This window comes from Otolemur garnettii, unplaced genomic scaffold (genome assembly GCF_000181295.1).
Source record: "Otolemur garnettii isolate 467f Iridium unplaced genomic scaffold, OtoGar3 scaffold00108, whole genome shotgun sequence".
Classification (NCBI taxonomy): Eukaryota; Metazoa; Chordata; class Mammalia; order Primates; family Galagidae; genus Otolemur; species Otolemur garnettii.
This window is the reverse complement of record NW_003852503.1, coordinates 703,071-719,968: the sequence shown is the minus strand read 5'-3', so window position 1 is coordinate 719,968 and position 16,898 is coordinate 703,071. Positions and strand designations below refer to the sequence as shown.

Here is a 16,898-nt window from a genome sequence, read left to right as displayed (position 1 = left end):
GGCTGGGGATTCGAACCCGCCACCTTAGGTGTACGTGGCTGGCGCCTTAGCCGGTTGAGCTATAGGCGCCGAGCCTAGTTCCAATTTCTTAAACTTGCCTCCAGAAAAAAAAAAAAGGTCAAGAGTTAGAGTTATGGAAGCAAACAGCTCTCTGGACTGAACTCAACTTATCACTGAAAAGCCACTCATCCCTGCTCTCCCATGCCCAGCCACTTGAGTGCCCCCCTCTGGGAGACCTTTGCAGTGGCCCAGGTGGCGTTCCCAAGGAAAAAGAGGGGAGACAGGTGGAGTCCAGAGCAATGAGATCAGGCTGAGGAGGAAAGGCTGCCCAGCTGGGCTCCCTCGAGCCCTGGTCCTCACTGCTCCTGGAGCAAGGGCAGGTGCACTGCCTCTGTGCTCTTGGTCTGCCAGGAGAGACAGCCCCTGGGGAAGGGAAGAAGACAGCCAGGATAGGAGAGGAAGTGACATGGCAGGACTCACAGCCTGCTGAACAGATGCTTTCCAACACTTGACCGAAAATGTTTTCTCCACCTTTTGCTGCTATCAAGGTATTCTGTATTGCACAACCATGCCCTTCCCTCCACCACACTTTGCTCCAAACCCTACTCTTTTTTTTTTTGGAGACAGAGTCTTCCTATGTGGCCCTTGGTAGAGTGCTGAGGCATCACAGCTCACAGCAACCTCAAACTCCTGGGCTTAAGTGATTCTCTTGCCTTAGTCACCCAAGTAGCTGGGACTATAGGCGCCTGCCACAACCGGCTATTTTTTGTTGCAGTTGCCATTGTTGTTTAGCTGTTGCAGGCTGGGTTTAAACCTGCCACCCTTGGTGTATGTGGCTGGTGCCCTCACCATTGTGCTACGGGCACTGAGCCTCCAAACCCTACTCTTTCATGAAGCCTTCCTTTACTTTCCATTCCATGATTGAATTCTCCCTTGGAACCTGGCCATTAAGCATAAGTGGGGCATCAAGGCAAGGACTATCACTACATTCCCATTGATATCTATGCTCCCCGGTAGACAAGGTCATGGCTCTGCCCTGCATTTACCTTGGTGGAAGAAGCCTACGCAATATGACTTCACAAGGTCTACCTCTGAATATGCATACAAAGTTGCAATTTTGTTTCTTTGGCTGTTAAAAATGTAAAACAAACCAGATGCAGTGGCTGGCCCCTGTAATCCTAGCTCTTTGGTAGGCTGAGGCGGGTGGATCGCTTGAGCTCAGGAGTAAAAGACCAGCCTGAGCAAGAGTAAGACCCCTGTCTCTACTAAAAATAGAAAAACTAGCCAGGCATCATTGTGGGCACCTATAATCCCAGCTACTCAGAGGCTAAAGAAGATCACTTGAATCCAGGAGTTTGAGGTTGCTGTGAACTATGACACCAGGGCACTCTACCCAGAATGACAGAGTGAGACTCTGTCTCAAAAAACAAAAACAACAAACCAATCTGGGAAGGATGACTCTTTAAGTCCCAGCAGCTATTTCTACCATGGTGAAGATGAATTTGTTAGTCTCTTTCCCTGCAGACTTCAGGATGACAAAATAGACTTGATAATAACTGCATCATAGGGTCCTCCCCATGTCCCAGACACTATAGTAACAGGCACACACAGGTCACCTGGTTTATTTTTCCTAACAGCCCTATGGTGTCAGTATCGTGATTGTTCTTATACATGGATGGGAAGACTGAGCCTTAGAGAGGTTGAGAACATTTCTAGATGTCACGCAGTCTGATCTGGGAGTCTGAAAGTTTAACTTCAAAGTCTCAAGGTGAAGGAAGGAGACCCCAGAGGAGGAAGGAGACCCGTCGGAGTTGGAGAAGAAAAGACGAGTCTGATTATGAAAACAAGCTGCCGACTCTGAGTTGGCCCATCCAAGAGCGGCTTCCTTTGACTTTTACTGGCCCTGATTTTCTAAGCATTATGTTACAGCGATGCCACTAAGGATCCTCTGTATGCCAAGTTTGGGCTTTTGTACATCAGTCAAGGAATGTGCGCTCTGAGCCTTCCCGTGGTGGGGCTGCTTAAATAGCTACCGCTCATTCCACCAGTCCTGTCATCCTGGCCCAGCAGTGTGCACACACGTTTGTTTAAATATTTCATTGCATTTTGCTCTTCTTATCTTATAAAAATGAGTGGGAGGTGGGAAAAAGAAAGTGCTGATACCAGCAGTAAGAAGTAGGGGATCTCACGACCGTAAAACAACTAAGGCAAATGTGGAAGGTGTGACACAAGCTGAAACAGTACAGCTTGAGTCTCCATCCTGGATGCTCTGGACTGTGTATTCAATTAAAGAAAGAACACAACAGAATGATGGAAATATATGGTTGAAGATTGCTGCTCAAAGACAACGTATGATTGGAATCCAATAATGTGTTTTAGCTGTCTGGGAGCAGAACTCCAGGGACACACGCCGTGCACACGAAAGCCAGGCTGCCTGGCCCTGGCCCTGCACTCCCTGGCTCCAGGGCTGGACTCTGACTCACATTGACTGGGATTTGGTCGGTGTCTCCTTCTTGTCTGCCTGGACTGACAGGCCTTGCTGGGGCCCAGCTGGGGTGGGACGTGGTGGGGTGGAAGGAAGCGTACAGTCAGCCTGCTCTCTCAACTACTCACTTGGTCTTCTTTCCCTATCTACCCGTGGCTTTCTAGGGACCACCCACAGCTGCAGAAAAGTCCCTGTTCTGGAATGCCATCTGCCCATGACACACAGGCTAGGAGGCACCTGGCTTTATCTTTGCAAAGCCAGCTGAATATCTTAGTCTTAGGTTTTTCAAGTCAGGACACCCCATCCCTAGGAGGCGTCCCCTACCTTGTCATCTCTCTCTGAGCCCAAGCTTTATCCTCTTGCAGAAGTGCCTTCCTGCTCACCTCGCTTGCAGGGTCTCCTCTCATCCCAGAGGGATTCCAAGCAGCAGTCTGCCCAGGAGGCCAGTGAAGACATCCTTGCAAACCAGCAGTGGGGTCATTGCCCTCAGCCTCCAAAGCACACAGCAATTAGGCAGAACTGTGGAGGACAGAGCTGTCCTCTACCTCCCACCGGCTCTGCTACCCCCTGCCAGGCCCCGTCCCCTTCAACTTCTACCCTTGGAAAGGGGGTTGTAGTTCTCTGGCTCCTAAGAGGGAAAACTTTAGTCATGAGGGGGCCCTGTTGGCTGCAATCAGTCACAGAAGTGGAGTGTCTCCTACTGACAGCAGAATCTTTAAATGCTAGAACTCGTTTGAAAATTATAACTCACATCGAACCTTAATCCTTTTGCAATGACAACTTCTTTCTTTCCTTCCTTCCTTCCTTCTTTCTTTATTTCCTTTTTTTTTGGACAGAGTCTCACTTTGCTGCCCACAGTAGAGTGCTCTGGTGGCCATAACTCACAGCAACCTCTAACTCTTGGGCTCAAGCAATTCTCTTGCCTCAGCTTCCCAAGTAGCTGGGACTACAGGCACCCACCACCAACACTTGGCTATTCCTAGAGATGGTGTCTCACTCTAGCTAAGGCTAGTCTTGAACTCCTGAGCTCAGGTAATCCATCTGCCTTGGCCTTCTAAAGTTCTGGGATTACAAGCGTGGGCCACTGCGCCTGGCAACAACTTATTTCTGATCATTGTGATCTGAGTGGAAAGACAGTATCCTGCTTCATTAGAGAAACTGTGCGGACTTGAAGTTCAAGATTGTGCCTTCACTTTCCCCTCCCCCTCCTCTGGTAAGATGGACCCCGTTTGCCATGCCAGGGCAAGGACCGGGGTGGAAGAAGAGGATGACCAGACACTCTGGCCCCGGGGGACTCTGCCCTGGGGACCCAATTAGGATCCCTTGACTTGAAATAGCTATGAATCTTCTGGGATCTGAGCCCTTGTTAATCTGGATCTTCCAGGATCAGGCCTGGCCAGGGAAAAGGAACAAAGTGTCTTGGCTTCCAGATCGAGAAGTTCTGTCTGGAACAGGTTGATCTGAGCAGGCAGGGGAGCTGCGTGTGAGATGTCTGCTCCCAGACCTGGTCCCCAGGGTGGGAAGGAGGAAAAACAGGGATGACTCCCCTGTTCTGGGGAGTTGGCATAAGTTCCTTATTGTGTGCAGGCCCCTTTGAGATTCCTTCTCTATTCAGGACCTGCCTGTCTCTGGTCAGTGCCTGTAATGAGTGGTATTAAGAAGGGCAGTCTGCTGTCTCTTTGTCCTGGAGTTCATAAAAGTAAGAAAAGGATCTCACTTAATGAGACACTTACTATGCTCAGGGATTAATTCACTAACAGGAGCTGTGAGTGTGTGTGAGCTGAGAAAGAGTGGGGAGTGGGGAAGTAGGCAGAGGGAGATGAAGGGTAAGGAAGTTCATTGCAGAATAAGATTGGGAAGGTCAAGCAGACAGGCTCCCAAGGGGACAGATAGCGGACGCTGGAGAACTGGGAAGCGGGGCTGCTCCGTGTTCTGAGGAGCAACCTCAGCTTTTTATCCACTCCTCAGGAAACTAAATGGCTTCTTCTCCAATTCTAGCAGCAGTGGGAACTCAAGGCTCTGAAGCAGATTGGGAGAGGACCAGCAGAGGTGAAGGGGTCCTGAGCAGTCAGAGGTCTGGCTTCTTCCCTGGATGAACAAGGAAATTTGCCCAAGTTCACATAGCAGGTTGCAGGTAGGGCCCTAACTAGAATCTAGGACCCAAGGGGCAAATTCAGTAATCATTTATTGAGTACCTACTGTGGGCCAGGCACTGTACTGGGCAGTGGAAGTTCCAGAGGTGGAAATAGAGATGAAGGGAATAAATAAAGACACAACAGAATGAATTTTCCCTGAGCTAAAGGAAGACAGGTGACTTCAGAGGCAAAAGACCCCCAGAGCTGAGTAAGGGTAATGACAAGAAAGAAGAAAACAAAGCTCAAGCCCCTTCAGTTTCAGATATTTAAAGGAGGGAACAACAAAGAAAAACAGAAGTTCACACAGGTCCTCACCGCAAAATTGGAAATGAGATGGAGGAGAGACGTCATCAAGTCCTAAGAGGGAAAGGTTCTGAGGTGGGATTCTATGCTCAGTCTGATGATCCAGCTTGGGTGAAGACAAAATAGTCAGCACGGGACGCGTGGGAACTCGGTTTATTGCCCACTCAACGATATAAAAAATAACTAGAAGCAGTAATTCAGCAAAGCAAAGAAATCCAAGGACGAGGACAACACATATGCTAGAAAGAGAGGCAGCGAGGTGACTTGATGGAGAGAAGGGGGGGGTGGAGGAAGATGAGGGCCATTACGCCACCATGCCGCAAAGCTTCTGCTGCCGCAGCCAAGCTGGAGCACCTTCTCCACTGGCATGTTCAGCCACATGTTTGAGTTCTCTGATTGAACAACATTTCCTGCCCATAGTGGGTTTAATGTTTTTAAGTATATTTCCATCTTATAATCAATGTACGGAATGCAGAGGTAACTACTGTAATGGAACAGAATAAGCATCTTCTAAATCTTAACACTGTAAATAGTAGATAATATGCTATTATGTTAAGTATTTATACACAATGTATAATCTAGTATATAGTAGAGAATACATAGTATACAATGTATAGAAAATGATTTATATTATAGATCATTGCATACTATATGAATACTATATGAATAGTCATATATCGTATCTTATATATTATATACTATGCATCATCTACTATATACTGCATAGTATTATATATTCTACATAACACTATTTTAAAAAATACTGTATATATTATATAGTACATTATACATACTATGTATTATTAATAGTATATATCAGTGGTTCTCAACCTGTGTGTCGCGACCCCTTTGGGGGTCGAACAACCTTTTCACAGGGGTCACCTAAGACCATCCTGCATATTAGATATTTACATTACGATTCATAACAGTAGCAGAATTACAGTTATGAAGGAGCAATGAAAATAATTTTATGGTTGGGAGTCACCACAACATGAGGAACTATATTAAAGGGTCGCGGCATTAGGAAGGTTGAGAACCACTGGTATATATCATATAGTACGTAATGTTATATACTATACTATATTATATATAGAATATACTATTTAATATATAATATATGTTATATAGTATCATATACTGCATAATATGTAGTGCTATATTCTATAAAATATATATTATAAGGTAATACATTATTCAACATTATATTATCTACTTTTTTATATTGTTAAGATTTTAATTCATACTTACATTAATATATATATAATATATACATAATACAGGGTGGACATAAAGTTGGTGTGTAGTTTACTATGTTAAACCATTTTAAATTGGACACAAACTTTATGGACATCCTGTATATGACTGATATATTGTATAATATATATTACACATAAGGCTATATACTAAAACTAGAAAATATCAAATAGAATTAGGTACAAATCTATCAAACTAATACAAGTTGGAAGGGAGATTTGTATTCTAATCTCCTAACTTTCATAGCAGAGAGTTAATTGACAAAGAGATAAATTCAGAAGAAAGGATGTAAGTACATCATATACTAAACGTTGGCCACTAAATAACTAAAATCAGAAGCTATTCACTGTGGCTGACTCTGGAGCCCAAGTCTTGTGGGTAGAGGTGGAGGACAGAAAGGAGATCTTCTACATCTTTACCCTCTTTGCTCTTTCCTCTCATACATGTTTTACTTCTAATTTTAAGAAATAGAAAAAAGTAAATAAATAATTAAATATCCATATAATAGATAACTATTCAGCAGTTAAAAATAATGGAGATGATGTACTTATTTTGACCTACAAAGCTATTGATCATGTAACTTTGGTTAAAAAAGCAAGCTTTCAGGGCGGCGCCTGTGGCTCAGTGAGTGGGGTGCTGGCCCCATATACTGAGGGTGGCAGGTTCGAATCTGACCCCGGCCAAAATGCAACAAAATATAGCCAGGTGTTGTGACGAGCACCTGTAATCCAGCTACTTGGGAGGCTGAGGCAAGAGAATTACCTAAGCCCAAGAGCTAGAGATTGTTGTGAGCTGTGACGCCACTGCACTCTACCGAGGGTGACAAAGTAAGACTCTGTCTCTAAAAAAAAAAAAAAAGAAAAAAGAAAAAGCAAGCTTTCAGAACAATATTTATAACATAATATTTTGCTGTATTAAAATAAACATTGAAACCCTTGAGATGTAGCCCCTGCCTTCAAGGAGCTCCCTGACCCCGGGCCTTTTATGTGTCCTTGGACCTGGGCCACCTGGGCTGCTTCTGGAACCTTGTCCCTCTTCCCCATCTTTGTAAGATGAGTACCTCTGTTTGTGGTAGTCCCTGTACGTGTGTCCAGTAACAAGGAGTCATGTTCTTGACTCTACCTGGTTGGTCTGAAGATTGACCAGGATGACGCTGCACAAGAGATGAACAGCTTGCTGTACAAATACTTGGTGGGAAGCAGAGAGGGGCCCAAGAATCTGAGAACTGTAGGATGTCAGGCCTGTCTCTCCTCAGAGAGCTCCTGTCAGATCCCTCATTCACAGATAAGGAACACACGGGGGCCCAGAGAGGGGCAGTGGCCAATGCAAGGTCTCACAGTTGAGTTAGTGTCCAGAAAAGAGAGAACCTGGTTTGTTAACAGGCAGAATCAGGGAGAGAGCGGACAAGCTTAAAGCTGGCCTGGAAACCCAAGGCCATGGCCACAGCGAGAAGCAAGCTCAGGATACAGATGGCTTGACTTCGAGGGGAGACCTGGAAAAATCAGACCAGCTCGTCCTCCCTTAGTGTCCAGTAGCTGGAAGGAAGTAGTTTTATTTAAAAAATTATTTTTATCATATGTATTTTTTTTAACTGCTCTAACTCAAAGAAAGAAATGGTTTTCAGATGGGTAGGGGAAAACACCTTGAAGCTGCCAGGGAGGGGCTCGGAAAGAAACGGACATTTTCTGAGCATTTCTAATGCACCAGATGCTGTGTAAGGTGCTAGCTCATATATTATCTCGTTTAACCCTCACAGAAGCCCTAGAAGGAAACCATGATCGCCACAATCACACACAATGATAGTCAGAAAACTTAAGTTGTAGAACTTGCCCCAATCCCACAGTCAGCAAATAGTAGAACTATTTTTTTTACCAACGATTTGAGTCTGGGTTGGTCTTGTTCCAAAGCCTCAGCTTATTCAAAGAATCAGTGAGCTCGAATAAATATGTGTTAATTGACAAGGGGAGAAATGTCTTTTCCCAAACAGGGATACAGCAAATGCTATTTCTATACCAAATCCCGGGCATTGAAGCAGCCCCTCTACCCAACCCATGAGTATCCAGGAACTCTGGCTGGCTCTCAGGGACTGGGATTTATGTTTGCCCAACAGGACTTTGAAAATCCCGGCATCAGAGGATGTTAGCAGTTGGGGCTCCCTTTCTCCCCACTCAGAGTACTGATGGCGCTACCTGAAGATGCAGAGATCCACAGTGTCAGGCTTGGAAGAAGATGGGCTAGACTGGTCTTGAGTGCAGGTGTTGGGGGAGAGGGGCTGGAGTCCAGAATTCTTGGTTTCCTCTGCCAACCTCAAAGGCACATCAACTACCCTTGCCACCCCTCCAATGCTGCCCCCAGCCTCTTCCTAAGTCTCCCCAGGTACCTCTGCCCTCTCTGACTTCTGGGGAGGCAGGCAGGCCCAGGAGAGTATGTATGTCAGTTAGGGTTTGTCATTTACACGTGGAGATCATTAGCGAGACTTATTTTTAAATTGTAATTGCAAAATGTAAATGCTCCCTAAACCGATGTGTAATTGCTACCCCCTCCACCCCAGCCCTTCCCCTCTGGTGCCAGCTTTGCGAGGAGAGAATTAGAAAATAAAAAGGGGGTGGATTATGTAAGCAAAACGATTTTAAAAAAAGAGAGCGAGAGAGCTAAGAATTTAAGTGAGACAGCTGGCGGCTTCTCTGATTGCCACACTTCTAGCATTAGCTGCAAAAATTGTCCTTGCCAATTGCATGCACCCCTCCAACCAATAGTGTCAACTGTACTTAGTCCCCAGAACAGACCATCCCATCACTCACTTGGCAAGACAGTTCAGTGGTCATCGTGTGTGTGTGTGTGTGCGTGGTGGGTTGGGACAAGGGCAAAGGTCAGGGGGGATATTTGAGGTTGCCTCTAGCTCATCCATGAAAGCCATCCATTCTACAGAAAGACAGTCCACGGCAGGAGATAGCAGTTGGTCAACCTTTTGCCCATATTCTACCATGCAGGTGATGGCAGGGCCACCTCCATTCCCCCAGGCCCAGGTTGGCCTGCTTGGACTCCAGCATCCAGCCACAGCGTCAGTCTGGAGAGAAGCAGGACTCTGCCGGGGAGCTCAACAGGAAGAGCCTCGGTTGGGTTTTCAGGTCCAGAGAAAGTCACTGGACTTCACACTGGGTCAGCAGGTAAGGGACACACATCCCCCCCCTTTTTTTTTCCTTTTTACCTTCTCCTCATCTTCTTTAAGCCCTCCCACAGCCACTGTCCACAGTGGACTCCCTTCAATGTCACTGGCACATGGGCTCTGAATGCAGTTGAAGATTGTCGGCCTGAGCCCTTAGGGTCATTACCCAACCCACATTTGGTGAAAACTAAACACCCTTCCCTCAGATCTCGCTTTAAGGAGCCACAGCACTCCCACGCCACCCACCCTCACTGCCCCTACAACTGAGCTCCTCAGACAGGAGGCAGCACCATCATTGCTGCCCGTCTGTCCTCAGAGGCGTGGTCCCCTGTGAACATCCACGGCTGTGCTACCCACTGGGTGGGGAGCTGGGCCCAGGAGGGAGCATTTGTCTTTGCCGTGATCTCCCTCTCTCTAGGACAACCAGCTTTTGTGAGGAATGAGGTAATGATTACTGGCCCCAGAATGAAGGCTGATGAACTATAAGGTCAATGTGGTCCTGAGACATCAGGGAAACTTACAAAATCCTGGGCAGGGTCCTTTGGAGTTGGGGCCCAATCTCACCATAACAGATCCAGCCCTTATCCTGGCATACTGGAAAGAAAAAAGGGTTGTTTTGGATAACTGGATTTCTAAATCCCTGCCCATATTGCTACCTATGTCTGTGAGATCATGAAGTTACTTAAGGGGACCAAAAAAAAAAAAAGAAAAAAAACCCCTATCTGATAAGAAGATTAAATGAGATTTTCTGTTCTGAAGAACTAGTTCTCAGAGTTCATCAGAAACACCTGGGCTGCGGTTTCCTCGGAGTTTGTCAAAACCACTTGGGTGCACATTCCTGAGTCTTGGGCCTGACTCCCAGAATCAGAATTTCTGGTGGTGGTCCAGGAACTGCATCTTAACATCCCACCCCCAGGTCATTTTTAGAAGATAATGCTTGCTCCAGAGAGCTGTACAAATGTCATCATCATCACGGGGGTACACAATATCCCATCCATCCGTATCAACGACAGTTTATTGTCCGCAGAACACAGGGTAAAGACCTAGAGGCCCCCCCAAAGGACTGAGGGGGGCAGCACAAAGGCATAGAAAACAAGCTTGTATATGCTAAATGTCGGCTTATGCTAGGAGCTGGTTCTAGAGGCTTTCAGGAGAAAAGCTAATCTGCCTGGGGGATTTAACTATGTGTGAAAGGACAGAAAAGCATTTCCTACTGTTCAGGTGATCCCTGCAGCCTCTGGGATGGTCCTCAGGAGACTCACTCCCCTCCTCTCACTTCCAGCTGCGCCAGAAATTCTTCCTGTGGGCTACAGCCAAAACACCTGCAAAAAGGGGCAGAAAGCTCTCAGCAGGGAAGGCAAGAGGCTGGGGGTGAGGAGCATCAGAGGAGGGGGACTGGGGCTCTGTGCACCCCTCTTCTCTCAGTTTGTCCTGTTCTACAAGGGATGTATTCTACTTCCTCTGAAGACATTCCCACCATATCTGCCTTTTTTTTTTTTTGAGACAGTCTCACTTGATGGAGTGAGTATCGTGGGTATCGTGATGTTATAGCTCACAGCAACTTCAAACTCCTAGGCTCAAGAGATCCTCTTCCCTTAGCCTCCCAAGTAGCTGGGACTACAGGTGCTCGCCACAACACCAGGCTAGCTTTTCTATTTTAGTAGAGGCAAGGTCTCTGGAACTCCCGAGCTCAAGCAATCCACCCACCTTGGCCTCCCAGAGTGTGAGACACTGTGCCCATCCATATCTGTCTACCTTCAACTCTCTCTCCTCTGTGTGGTTGCTGAGGCCCACCAAGCCATGTAGAGCCCAAATCTTTGTCACAGTTGAAAGTGCCTGTCCTTGCCTGTCTAGTTGCTGGTTGTTCTCTCCCCAAGGAGGGGCAGGTGTCTGTGAGGGATTCCTGGGTGCTGGGAAGACCACAGCTGACATCTTATTTTAAGACATTGACAAATTCAGGGGAAGAGGGTAGCACTGGTAGCTTTTTCAAGTATTCAGGTAAGTCCCCGATCCATGTGATGGAGGGCAGGCTTTGGCTGGGGGTCTGGAGAGACACTGATGGGCTGGGAGAGGGACGGGAAGACATCTGAGGACAGCAGGAAGGAAGACTCCAGGGAGATAGACCCAAAGCAGCAATTAGCAGTGAGACATAGCCATGGCCTAAAGGTGGCTTTGGCTGCACAACTTATTTATTTTTAGACTAAAATGAATTAATTTTGCTTCTCAATATTTGAAATGGACTGAGATGTCAATTGAAATGGAGGTTGGGTGGTCAGCCCTGTCATAAGGTCTGGCCAGACAGTTCTCAAACAATCCCATTAATTTCTCCATGCAGGTGAGTTGCAGTGAGGCTGTGCTTAGAGCCAGGACCGCAGGCTGGGGGCAGAGGCTCTGGCCTGAGTCCTGGGCTGTACTTCCGTAGCAGCACCAGGGAGCACCTCCAGGCCAGAGCACCACCAGCCCGGGACCAGAGGCAAATGCATCTTTAACATTAACAGTTCCTTCCTAGTTAACACCATCTTAGTCTCCTTGTAAAAACACATTTGCACCTCAGTAAAGAATGTAATTAACTAGTGACATGACAACAGGAGGAGCTAAACAGTGGCCCAGGCTGGGAGCTGCAGCAGGAAAATGGAAATGTAGACTTTTCCACCACCCTGCCTCTGTGTGTGTGCACGCCACACACCTGCGCATGTGCTGCTGGAGGTGATAGTGGCAGGTAGATAGCACGGGGTCTTGAGGGAAGTTTGAATTCCCACTTGCAAGGACAGAGGAAAGAGGTGTGCTGGGAGGATGCCACCAACTGAGAGAAGCTCCAGAAGCAGGCAGGGTGGTTCATGAATCTCCATTAACAAAAGTTCTCTGGATGGAAACAAAATCCCCCTCCCTTTTCCACACCTCAGACTCCTCCCAAGAGGAAATAAGGGATATGGAGACACATTCAAAGCAGCCAGAATCTCAGGCTCCCCAGCCATTGCCTGCCCTGGGGCAGCCGCGCAGAGGAGCCCAAGAGGTCTGAACCATGTAGGGAGCACTGAATTCCTCTGAACCCCACTCCTCCTCCACACAACTTGTCTGTGACTCTGTGACCACTGGCAGCAAACCTGGGTGGCATGGCTGACCCCTCCCTACTGCAGCCCCACCTGAGTTTCATATCTCCATCCCTATCCCACTTTTTATCCCTCTCCAGTCAGGCCCAAGATCATCTTCCCTCCTTTCCATTCCCTGTGGCATAATCTAGAAAGGACCCTTCTCCCTGGCCATGCTGGCCACAGCCCCTCCTCACCCCCACCGTCAGCCCCCTGCACATCTGTCCACTGCTTCCTCCAGACTGAACTTCCGGGCAGGTGACTTCATCCATGTTCCTTAAGGACCTAGTCCATGCCAGGCGCTGCCCTTGAGGCTCTTAGAGCTGTGTCATCACCTACTCCAGAGTTTTCAGTGACTCCTTGCTCATAGAAGACACTCAGCAGATGCATACTGATTATGTTACATCAAGTACAGCCTTCAAGGTGCCTGAACTTGGCCTCTGTCTCTCCAGACTCATCTTCTACCTTGCACCAGGGGCTCTCCACCCTCCAGACACACATAGCACTTCCCATTCCCAAACCCATCCCACACCTTCCCTGTCCCTCAAGGCCCCAATTCTATGTTTCTATCTGTTAAGAAGATCCTCACCATCATTCTTCAATGTTCGCTCAAACATTCTGGCTGCTACCTCTATAGCCAGAGTAATTTTTCCTCCTCTGTGCTTCCAAGTAACATGCTGTTTGTCATTCTCTGAAAGCTCTTGTCACATTCTGTCTCATGCTATCGTTATCTTGGGTATCTTTCATCTCCTCCCAAACTGTAAGCTCCTCAGGGGCAGAAACCCTATCTTATATCTGTATACATTTTCAGCTTATAAAATACTTTCACATGTAATATCTTGTTAACTCTTAAAGTAAACTTTAGAAGTAGGCATTTTAATATAATAATTTTATTACCTTTACAAAATAACAAATGTTATGGTGGAAAGTAGATAAATAAGAGGGGAAAGAGTTAAGTGGTAATCCTACAGTACAAAGATAAACCACAATTACTACCTAGAGAAAAACACTTTTTTCTTAAAAACAGTATCATACTATGCATACTGTTCAGTAAACAGCTTTTTAATATTTAACAACACGTCACAATACCTCTGCATGTAAAGGAAATATATATTAATTTTAACATATATATTAATATAAAAATATAAGTTATAGTTTTAATGACTACAGCATTCTATTTACGGATGTCCTATAACTACTCAGACAAATTTTTAACATTTCTTGTTTAGATTATTTCCAGTGTTTGCTATGATAACAAAATAGTGACTAAACTGTGACTATTCTTCTAGTGAACTTTTGCTCTGGACGCGATCATTTTCTTGGGATAATTTTCTACATGTGTAATTGTAGGTCCAAAGATAGGTTCATGTTAAGGAATTTTTACCAATTACTTGCAGGAAGGTCACACCCCTTTGCATCGTATCAGCAGCAGATGAGAGATGCCGTTTTCCTTGCCAGGTAGTTATTCTCTTTTTATACGACGTGGATAATGAGGCTTGGGTGAGTCAAGCACAGGCCTTGCCTAAGAAAACACCCAGCAAGTGGTATGTCTGCAAACTCCAGACGTTTTGTTCTTCCAAGCTCCCCTTGTTTCTTTGCTCTTGTATTTCTTACCGATCCAAAGCGAGTGCTTGAGGTAGTAAGTGCTAAATCAATGTTGGACTCCCTGAAGAAGGCAGAGGTGGGTGCACCCTGAGTGGAGGGGTGGGGCCGTTTCTGGGAGCTTTGCTAACATCAGCCCGAGGCGGACTTGGCAGACCAGAGGTCTGTTCTTAGGTAGTTTTTTATGACTCCTTCCTCCCTCTTCTGGGCAGGTGCAAATTGCTTTAATTTATCCCCCCATGTATTAAGAATCTACCAGGTTCTGGGGCCTGAGCATATCAAAGCATCAAAGATGAAACAGGCTCTTTGCCTCTCTCTCCCTCGCCCCCTCCCTCTCTCCCTCGCCCCCTCCCTCTCTCCCTGTCTTCAAGGTGCTCACAGTCTAGCAGGGAAGACAGAAGGTGAAGAAATAACTGTAACCTGCGATGTGTATATGATGCCGCTCTGACTGCAGCCTCAAGGTCCCCTCCTCTGCCAAAGCCCTGGTGGCAGGAGCCAGGAAGAGGGCCTGGGTCAGTGCTGGGAAGGCAGGAAGCCGGGGATGCCTGGAGTGTCCTTCAGCCTCTGCCTCTCTCTCGTCACTGCGGGGCCAGGGCTCCCTCCAGCATCCTGCCGCAGCCCGTGCTGTGCTCCTTGTTGTCTTTCTGCTCTAGCTGAGTCTCTGCCTGCCCCCACTCCAAGACAGCATCGAGGAGCTGGAATTCCTCGGAGAGTAATCACACCAGTATTAGGGGAGAAAGGCTGACTCCGCTCCCCACTCAGGGATTAATAAAATATACTTTTGAGGGAGGGAAGACAATCAGAGGTGACACCAGCATGCCCCCACGCAGGCCACCGCTTCAGGGCTACAATATACATGATTTCTCTTTTCCTAGAACTGACAACTACCTAGTTCTGCTTGTTTCTCAATAGCCTGGAGAAGGCTTTAAGGCAGAAATACAGCCTGTAATCTCCTTTCTGTCACTGCCAGCTATTCCGCTGAGCATAAGGGAGGCCATTCACATGACAGAAAGCCAGGCTGGCAGGGAGGAGGACACTCCCCAGTGGCCATGGCATCCTCCCAGCCCCCAGCCTCTGTGAACCACTAGCCTGACTCATGCCATGCATACTTCTCTAGATCTCAGCCAGAGGGACCCCAGCATATACAGCGGTCCTCCCCTTTGTAAGGCTAATGGGCAGCCTGCAAGCATGGCTGGGCCGTGGAGGCAGACAGACACACAGAGAAATGGATGGATGGGAAGACACGGGCCTGTGGGACCTCATGGCCCAGATTTGTTAAGGGACAAAGGAAAGAGCCCTTCCTTGCCTATCCAAGTTCATTCCACCTGGTCAGGGTGGGCAGTCTTTTCCAGAGAACACTTCTGTTTTGCCAACTTGCACTTGGGCTTTTTGCAGATTAAGTAGGACAGTTAGTGGTAAAGACTGAGCCTCCGGATCTCTGGCCAGAGGCTCAAACCAAACATCTATCCTCTGTCCACCTTGGGGAAGTCACCCTACTCAGAATGTTCATGTTTGTTCTGATTGGTGCAAGAGCCTCAAAAGAGTCTGTCCTTCCTCTGGAGCCTACCCAATAGCCCTTCTTCCATACATGCATGATGAAGCGAAGTTTGAGGCCAGGTGTGATGGGTCATGCCTGTAATCCTAGCACTCTGGGAGGCCGAGGCAGGTTGATTGCTTGAGCTCATGAGTTGAAGACTAGCCTGAGTAAGAGCAAGACCCCATCTCTTAAAACAAAACAAAACTAGTTGGGTGTTGTGGCAGTTGACTATAGTCCCAGCTACTCAGGAGGCTGAGGCAAGAGGATCACTTGAGCCCAAGAGTTTGAGGTTGTTGTGAGCTATGACACCATGGCACTATACCAGGTGTGGATACCTGTAAGATTCTGTCTCAAAATAAAAGAAAAAATAGTGCAGTTTGGCTACAAGGATGCTCCAGCAGTTCCCCCACAGTAGGTATCTGTGAGTCTTTAGGCTCCTGCCACCTCCCTGCTAAGGCTGACTCTGTGCTATCAGACAAAATCCATCACCAATTGATCTTCATCATTGTCATCTGTAAACAAGAGGCTGGACCTGACAGTGTGACACTGTCCTATTCCATTCTCTGACAACTCTTGATCAGCTATTGCACATAATTGTCATCCCAGAGAAAGCCTCAAATTTCACCAAAGCAACGAGGCTGATCCCAGAGAGACCAGATTCTAATCCTCTAGGAAGAGGGAGCTTTTTGTAAGCTAAAGTAATTTAAGACTTGTTGATGCTGTCTCTCTCCTGCTCAAAAGTCCATAATGGCTTACCAGGGCCTAAGAAGACAAAATCCACATTTCTTAGCCTCCATTCTTGTCCTTCATAATCCACCTGACCCTATCATCCCTCTTAAATAATCCCTCGCTACTTTCAAATCTGAACTTTTTCTCCAGCTAGCCTGGGCTGCCCCTGTCTCACAACCCAGCACACACTGCGTTTGAGCTCTGTCTGTCCCTCCTTGCACAAGCCATCACGCCACTCTTTCCTTTCTGCCATGTGGGTCCAATTCAACCTTCAATGACCAGCTCACATCAGCCTCTTGCACCCCATACCCTACGATTGGACCTTAATCTTACTCGATTTTGTGAACCTCTGCTTTTTGTGTTAATTTCAATCTCCTCAATGGAATCATAAACTTCTGTGGGCAAGACCCCAGCCTTGCCTGTCTCTTCTTCCCTTCACACACACCTGGGTTAGTCTGCGCCGAGGCAGATAATCACAAGTATTGTTCTTGTCATGGGAAGAGGAGCGCTACTGATGCTGAAACCGTTCAGTTGAGAGTTTGCTTCTTTAGTTATCATTATTCTTCATTGCCCAAGGCCTGACACTTCTCTGTATTTC

At 46.9% G+C, this 16,898-nt stretch overlaps 1 protein-coding gene across 2 annotated transcripts in view; it reads right to left on the bottom strand.

The window, feature by feature from the left end:
* Positions 1–16,898, bottom strand: part of PKNOX2 (PBX/knotted 1 homeobox 2) — a 257,613-nt gene that overhangs the window by 88,822 nt on the left and 151,893 nt on the right. For both annotated transcript variants that reach the window (XM_003796767.3, XM_003796768.2), the window contains one exon: positions 10,558–10,665. The gene's annotated coding sequence lies outside the window, so the exon portion shown is untranslated. The remainder of the gene's footprint in view (positions 1–10,557; positions 10,666–16,898) is intronic.